At 39.9% G+C, this 8,681-nt stretch overlaps 1 pseudogene; it reads left to right on the forward strand.

Moving 5' to 3' along the window:
• Window positions 1-7,623: 7,623 nt before the first annotated feature.
• On the forward strand, window positions 7,624-7,718 carry LOC148165075 (U6 spliceosomal RNA; annotated as a pseudogene).
• The last annotated feature ends 963 nt before the right edge of the window (window positions 7,719-8,681 follow it).

An 8,681-nucleotide genomic window follows, 5' to 3' on the forward strand; every position in this document is an offset into this window, starting at 1 on the left:
AGAAGCTGAGAACACCAAGCAGAATAAATCCACACATAAAAAGGGAAAAGGAAAAAGGAAAAAAAGAAAACACACCTACACATCTCATAGTTGAACTTCTGAAAACCAAAGACAAAGACAAAATCTTGAAAGCAACCCAAGGAAAAAAAAAAGATAAGTCACCTATAAAGAACAAGGATAAGAATTATCACCAATTCCCATCAGAAACCACAACTTTTTTTAAGTGCTGAGGAAAACACTGCCATTGTATGATTCTATACTCACCAAAAATATCTCTCAAAAGTCAAGATTTTTCAAACAGACAAATGCTGAAGACACTCATTGTTTTAGACTTACTCTACGAGTAATGTGAAAGGAAATTCTTCAGACGGAAGGAAGTTGATATAGCCAGAAACTAGTCCACACAAAGAAATGCAGAACATTGGAAATGGAATAAAAATAGGTAAAATAAAACATTTATTTTTAATTGCTTTTCTTATCTGTTTAAAATCTGTTTAAAACAAGTTATAACAAAGTATTGTGTGTTTATAGCATGTGTAAAAGTAAATTGTATGACAGATGGCACAGGGGATGTGTCTTTGTTTGGGCTGCTATCACAAAATGCCACAAGCTGGGTGGCTTGCAAATCACAGAAATTATTTCTTAATGTTCTGGAGGCTGGAAGTCTGAGATGAGGGTGCCAGCATGGTTGGGTGAAGACTCTCTTCAAGATAACAGCCTTCTCATTATGCCCTCACAAGGCAGAAGGGGCTAGGGAACTTTGTGGGGTCTCTTTTATAAGAACACTAATCGCATTCATTGAGGGCTTCACAACCTCATGACCCAGGAAGCTCCCAAAGGCTCCACCCCCAAATACCATCACATTGGACATAAGAATTTCAACATATGACTCTGAGGAGGAACACAAAAATTCAGACCACAGTAGGACAGGCAATGTAAGAGTCTTATACTACATGCAAAGTGGTATAATATTATTTGAAACCAGATACATATTTTATAAATTATAAATTTTATACATATTTTATACATTGTTACGATTTATGTAATGTAAACCCTAGAGTAACCACCAAAAACATGCTCAGTTAAACCCAGAAAAATCAGAAAAGGAGGAAAAATCACAGGAACAAATGGAACAAATAGAAGACAGCTAGCAAACTGGCAGGTCTTAATCCAATCATATCAATAATCACTTCTAATTGTGAATAGCTTAATATGCCCATTAAAAGACAGGGATGATCAGATTGGACTAAAAAAACCCAAGACTCAACTATGTGTTATCTAAAGAAAACCTACTTTAGGGACGCCTGGGTGCCTCAGTCCGTTAAGTGTCTGCCTTCAGCTCAGGTCATGATCCCAGGGTCCCGGGATCAAGTCCCGCATTGGGCTCCTTGCTCAGCAGGGAGTCTTCTTCTCCCTCTGCCTGCCATTCTCCCTTCTTGTTTGCTCTCTCTCTCTCTCTCTCTGACAAATAAATAAAATCTTTAAAAAAAAAGAAAACCTACTTTAAATATAAAGACATAAATAGGCTAAAAGTAAAAGGATGGGGAAATACATACCATTTTTTTGTACTAATCAAAAGAAAGCTGGAGTAGTTTCATTGATTTCAGATGAAGTAAATTTTAGAACAAGGAAGATTATCAGCAATAATATGAAACCAAAAATAGTAATTTTAAGTCTCACTTAAAATTTTATTAAAATATCACAGAAGAAAAGAAAAAATTAGTTTCAGGGAATCTTAATGTTCAAACTGAACTTTAATTTCACATGTGCTTTTACTTAGATACTCTTACTGTGTGCATACATGTATTACCATGTGCATACATGTATTAAATAATTACTGAAATTTTGTCACCTAGAAATATTAACCAAAGTCACATATCTTTCAGATTTGCACAAATAGCTTATTACTTGCAAGAAGATTTTATCTTTTTAGGCAAAGTGGTAGGGAAACATTCCAGCAGTTTGTTGAAAATGATTTAGGCTGTAGGCATGTAATGTGCTCTCTTCCTATTATTGCCTGATGCAAACACAATTGGGAATCCAAGTAGGAATGAACTGAATTACGTTCTCTGGCTACTGGGAATACTTTATACGCTTGTCTGAAGGTAGATAAGAGAAAGGAAGCTATGAGTCTGTTTACTATTCTTGCAGTGTTTTCTCTCTTAGAGATATTAGAACTGGTGCAAGAGCATTTGCACGTATCTGCCAGTAGATTTTAAGTCACTTTATCTTTGGGTTAAAGGGTAATATTGCTTTGTAAATTTATGTAGGATAAATTGACTGGTAGTACTTGATTTTGAGGCTGGATTATTTTATTGCTAATGTATAGTAATATTCAAAGGGCTTATAAATAATGAACATACATTTGTGACTTAGGGCTATTATAATGCTCAGCAACCAATTTCAGCTAACCTGATTTAATTGACATTATGTCAGAGGTTTTGAAGTTCTTAATAAAGGGCCAAGAATAAAAGATTCCCAAGGGTGGCAACTACAGGTAATAATGATTCTAATATGCTCACTGATCCATTTATAATGAAATAGTTATTGGCTACATATTATAAACGATTAAAGTACATAAAAGAATACAATGTGTGTGGGCAGACTGTTACCTCAGAACACCTTAAAATAGATTCCTGGGTGTTAATAACATTAATATTAATGAGATTCATGCAGGACTGTAGGCAAATAGTTACTGCAAGTGGCCCAGTACAGCTCCTTTGGGGTGGGGCGGAACCTATCTAGCACTGCAGAGCCTTTGGATTCTGGTTTTGCAGTATCATCTTGTACAACTTCAGGCAAGACACTAAAACTGTGTGCATGTGTGCCTCCAATTCTTTGTGAAAAAGTATCAAATGATTTCCCAAAGTGATCTGTAGGGTCAACTCAAATGAGAAGATAGCTAAGAACTTATGTGGGAGAGGATTAGAGAGAAACATCCCAAATGTGGGTGAGGAACATGGGGATCAGCTCATAATGCAGAGGCACAAGTGGCTCCGTCTCAGGTATTCTGCTGCTTGCCTTGGCAACAGGACTCTTGAAGTCGGGTTTTACACGATCAATTGTCTTTTTCCCAAACAAGAAAATACTTGAGAAATGTCAACACCTGATGGTGGTGTTCATGTTAAACTACCCTCAAAATAAAGGAAGTTTCACCTGTTTTCTGGAATTATGAGTATACCACAAATTAACCAAAGTGCATCATTTGAGAAAGATGAGTTTTGATGATACAGAATCAAAGAATTAAAGTGATTATTTTTTATCACATTTTCCTTTATTTTCAAAATGCATTTTTCCTCTAGGGAGAAAAAACACTGTACAAAAATATTTTAAAATTTTTTTTATTTAAATTCAATTAGCCAACATATAGTACATCATTAATTTTTGATATAGTGTTCCACAATTCATTAGTTGTGAACACCCAGTGCTCATCACCACACGTGCCCTCCTTAATACCCATCACCCGGCTAACCCATCCCCTCACCCCGCTCCCTTCTGTAACCCTCAGTTGGTTTCTTGGAGTCAAGAGTCTCTCATGGTTTGTCTCCCTCTCTGCTTCCTTCCCATTCAGTTTTCCCTCCCTTCCCCTATGATCCTTTGTGCTATTTCTTATATTCCACATATGAGTGAAACCATATAAAAAAAAATTTTAATAAAAGAAGATAAAGATGCTGTAGAGGGAGGAGATTAACATTTATGGACCACTTTGTGCACGTTATGCCTTGACTCCTGACATCATCGCCCACATTTTCACTGTGGAGCAAAGCAAAATTCAAAGAGAAGTAAAACCAGTTTGTCTAAGGTTCCTCAGTCGGATTTCCTACTTGTTTTGACCAGCTCGAAGCTCATTTGCTTTCCAACATATCACAGGCCATGAAGGAACATAAACAGAAGCCCAAAAGCACAGTTAAATTCCTTTGAAAACGATCCCATTTCCCCATGAAGAACACTGTCTCAAAATATTTACTTTTAGTATTTTTAGTCTTCCTTCCCCATGGCAGACACTTGAGTCTTGAAATTTAAAGCTCCTTTTAAACTTGACCTATTTCTGAAATTTAAAAACGTTGATTTTGCAGTCAACAGATTCTTAGAAAATGCCATCGTGACTACCAACATTTCTAAGGGCTCCCCACATGGAGTTTCACCTATTTTAGCTGAACCTCAATCAGTCAGAGCTCTGTATACAAAGTTTTGCTTGCCCAAATTCCTATGTGAAGTGAGAGAGAAACCCAGGACAATAACACTGTCTTTCATTTGTCCTTGATGTTTATAAAATATTAGGTTTGGACTTGGCAGCTACAAACTTCAAACTATACTATGGAACCAGGAATTCTACATATGATTAAATCAAGTTACAAACACCTGATAGAGACTTTCCCAATCTAGAAATACTACCAAAATTTGGAAACTCACAATGGTACTGAAACCAGAATTTGATGGGTAGTCAATTGCCAGACTCTAGTAAAAGTTTTCACTCTAATAAGGCAGATGGGTATAGCCAAACAAATGTCAATATGTGGCCTATGCTTTATCCCATGTACCAGCTCTGGTTGTTGGTATTTGTTGTTGTTTGAAAGAAAGTAAAACTTCTTCCCCTCTCCCACTGTGTGTCTTCTGGAGCAATCAGACATCAGGGCAGCTGCCTGTCTGCCAGCTGGGTGCTGTATCTTAGGGTGGTCAACGTATTATTCCTGTGCCTTAATTCCATGGAAGTCTTATATGCCCACATGGAGCCTAGAACTTCTAGAAGATGTCAGGGCAGGGGTGGTACAGAGGGACTCCAAGACTGGTTGCTTTCTAAGAAGTTTAGCCTTCATGGTGTAAGAACTTGGGAATGAAAGAAATAAAATTTCCCCTCAACAGCCAGATTGCAAATTCATCAGGTAATGAAATGGAGAAAACTATGGAGTCAACACAGAAATCTACTTGGCAGGCCCTCACTCTAATCAGATGAAGTGTATCGGCACCTAAAGGAAGACTCTCCATCAGAAGAGGACCTGCACCCACCATGTTGAAACAAGAGAAGCCAGGTAAACAAGGATGATGAGAAGCTACCTCTGTTCAGTGGGAGAGGTTCACACCCAGTAGACCTAGAGCATTAGGGTTGGGTGGTGAAGACAACTTTACTATGATGATGGATGTAGACATGGTGAATCACTGTTAACAGATTCTGGGTATTCTTGGATGGCCACTCTCAGACTATCCCAACCATAGGAGGAAAATATCCAGCTATGATGTCCTGATAGCATGGATTATTTCTTTTATTTAACTCCCTTTGTTCTGCTTCTACCCTAACCAGTCGACCACAGAATTACTTGGCTCCCTGCAAAAGAGTGCCCATGGAAGTTTATGGGCTCTCTTGGGCTTCAGAATTTTCTCTCCATGGTAGTGATTTCTCAGTGCAAATCAGAGCTGGGGCTCTGATTGTGGTTTAGCTTTGAGATAACTCTGTTCCAGGGAAACAGCATGCTACTAATTTGGACTTTATTCTAATTCTTGAGACAGTTCTTGTAAACTATTAATCTAGCCTGTTTATTTTCAACTTTAGTCCCACTTTTTTAACGTGAAACCTGCCTGAGAGATGAATCCATTCTCAGGATGCTGATAAAATAAACACAAATTAGGAAGCTGAGGACCAGAGAAGGGGAACAGTGCCACCAAGTAAGGCTTCTTTGGGGAAGACTTTGTGTCCCCTTGACACAACCTGCCATCACCAAAGGTCTAGGAGCATGTCCACAGCCAGAGGTACATCTCTGTAGGTGGGGACAGAGAGAGAAAGAGCACAGCAAGCAGCATGGCTCAGATTATTATTCCCCCATCACCCTTCATCCAGTCCAGATCATCAGAGAACAAAGCCACTGGGATGGAAAAAGCCCCTGACTCACAGAGCAGTGATGCTGGGAAGACTGTGAGTGGTGAAGAATCCTTGAGGCTACAGCACAAATGCGTAGCTGCACATTGATAAAAATATTATTTTATTTTATTTTATGGATAAAATATTTTCTCCATTCTGGAATGGATAAAGAAGCTGCAGTCCATATATACAATGGAATATTACTTAGCCATCAGAAAGGATGATCACCCACCATTTGCATCGACACGGATGAAACTGGAGGAGATTACGCTAAGTGAAATAAGCCAAGTAGAGAAAGACAATTATCATACGGTTTCACTTATATGTGGAACATAAGGAATATCATGGAGGACATTAAGAGAAGGAAGGGAAAAATGAAGGCAGGGAATCAGAGGGGGAGACGAACCATGAGAGACTATGGACTCCGGGAAACAAACTGAGGGTTCTAGAGGGGAGGTGGTTAGGGGGGATGGGTTAGCCCGGTGATGGGTATTAAGGAGGGCACGTACTGCATGGAGCACTGGGTGTTATACGCAAACAATGAATCATGGAACACTACATCAAAAACTAATGATGTACTGTATGGTGACTAACATAACATAATAAAAATTTTTTTTAATTTTTAAAAAAGAAAGAAAAGAAAAGAAAAAAATCCAAAAAAAAAAATATTGCAGAAGAAGAACACAGAGCATTTTCTTGGATGAGTTCATGTTAGAAGGAAGATCAAAAACAACATCCCATAATTGGTAAAAGAGCACGTGTGCTTCAACGGAGACACAGAGGGGAAAGAATAAAGATGCTTCAATATGAACATGAGTCTTCTGATAGATGAGAGAAGAGCAGGAAAAACAAGGGGAAGGTCCAGAGGGAAGGGCTTCGGGCAACACCAGCCTTGACTTGGAAGGATTCAGGGACAGGGACACACCTGTCACAGAAGATCACATCACCATGCCTCCCAGAGGGAGGCCCCCTTTCAAGTACCACAAAAGAAGGAAACTAAATTTGTTGGGTTGAGTAGTTCTAGTGGAATTTCCCCTGAGTTTCCCCTTTTCCCACTGGGCATCCCTACCATCAAAAGACTTTCCAATATAGTTTAATCTAGAAGACACATCTTGGTTTGTTTCTATGGCACAAGGTGATGGCCGTTTCTTCCCCATATTTAGGAAGCCTTGGCCACACAAGGGCATGGAGAAGAGACAACAGGTCCACAAGCATCTAGGGACCTAGAGCTTGCCCTTAAGTTGGGAGACAATGATTCAGAAAAAAAGCCGGAGGGATGGGATAACACCCCACCCAAGACACGTGATAAGATGCATAATGAGATATTTTGGTCTTACAGCTGAAAAGGAGTCTATTGTGCTTTATGTCCTGGACTTGATCGTGGGCATGCAATGGAGTGAGTGTTTTCACCAGCATACCTCTAAACGTGTGCTGTATTTGTTCAGCCAAGAGTCTTTCCATAAAGGTGGGAAAAAGAGTGACTTTATAAATATAGTCTCTAAATACACTTGCATGATAAAATTTGACTGAGAGTACCCTCAAAGGGCAGATTCTATTTATGTGGAGCCAGGTAGAGGAACTTGGGAGAATGGAAATGTTCAATGGGAATTTTAAGTGGAATTCCAAAAGCTACATGAAGTGATCCCTCCATAGTTCAAATCTTTAGCAGAGGAGACAAACACCTTAAGGGGCTCTGTGTAGATAGGAGTGAAATGGCTGAGTCAGGCAGCATAGAAAAGATGACCACTGACACCTGAGTTACACATTCAGTGCTTGCTTCGGCAGCACATATACTTAAGTCGGAACACTAGCATGGCCCTTGTGCAAGAATGACATGCAAATTCCTGAGCTACACATTCACTTGTGCAAATCAATACTTAGTGAACACGCACGACCCTTAATGTGGGCCCAAGGTATCAGAACCTGCTGGAAGCCTTCAACCATTCCCCGCTAGGGTGAAGTCTTAGCTCCTTAGCGCCAAGGCCCTCAGAACTCCAAATTCAATTTCACTCTTGTCATCCACACACTTCATTCAACTCTGGAGAACATAATATGGGAGGGTCAGTGCCCTGAGGGAGCCCCCTCTGTGATGATCCTCTTCATCCACAGGAGACAGACTCATTCGCCACAACCACAAGTAATTTCCCATTTCCACCTACAGCCTCCATACCTCCACAAGCCTCAGGACTCCTTCACTGATAAAATCCGGGAGGGAGTGAAACAGAGGGAGCAAAGACTCCCGCCCCAATGCAACCAGACTGAGGTCAGTGAAGGGACAAAAGAAGTTACAAGCCCAAGATGGTCAACCAACTTCGTAAATCTGTATTTCAGTATGAAGTATGCCAGTTTAAGGACACAACCCCTGACATTCCCAGTTCAGGTGGCCATGAGAAGTGCAATGAGCGTGTAGAATTTTTTAGGAGAAATCTTAGTGTATTAGTTTCAATTGCTGCTTTAACAAATTACTACAAACTTAGCAGCTTAAAAGAGAACATAAGTGTGTGGGGCGCCTGGGTGGCTCAGTTGGTTAAGCGACTGCCTTCGGCTCAGGTCATGATCCTGGAGTCCCGGGATCGAGTCCCACATCGGACTCCCTGCTCAACAGGGAGTCTGCTTCTCCCTCTGACCCTCTTCCCTCTCGTGCTCTCTATCTCTCATTCTCTCTCTCTCTCAAATAAGTAAATAAAATCTTTAAGAAAAAAAAAGAACATAAGTGTGTTATTTCAAAGTTCTGTAGGTCAGAAATGTAAGTTGGCTTAGCTAGGTTCTATGCTCTGGGTTTCATAAAGTAGAATTCAGAGAGACAGACAGCAGGCTCTTGTTGGGA

The sequence above is a fragment of the Eumetopias jubatus genome, unplaced genomic scaffold (genome assembly GCF_037043125.1).
Source record: "Eumetopias jubatus isolate StellerSeaLion01/CBP00866 unplaced genomic scaffold, mEumJub1_p1.0 scaffold_1, whole genome shotgun sequence".
NCBI lineage: Eukaryota > Metazoa > Chordata > Mammalia > Carnivora > Otariidae > Eumetopias > Eumetopias jubatus.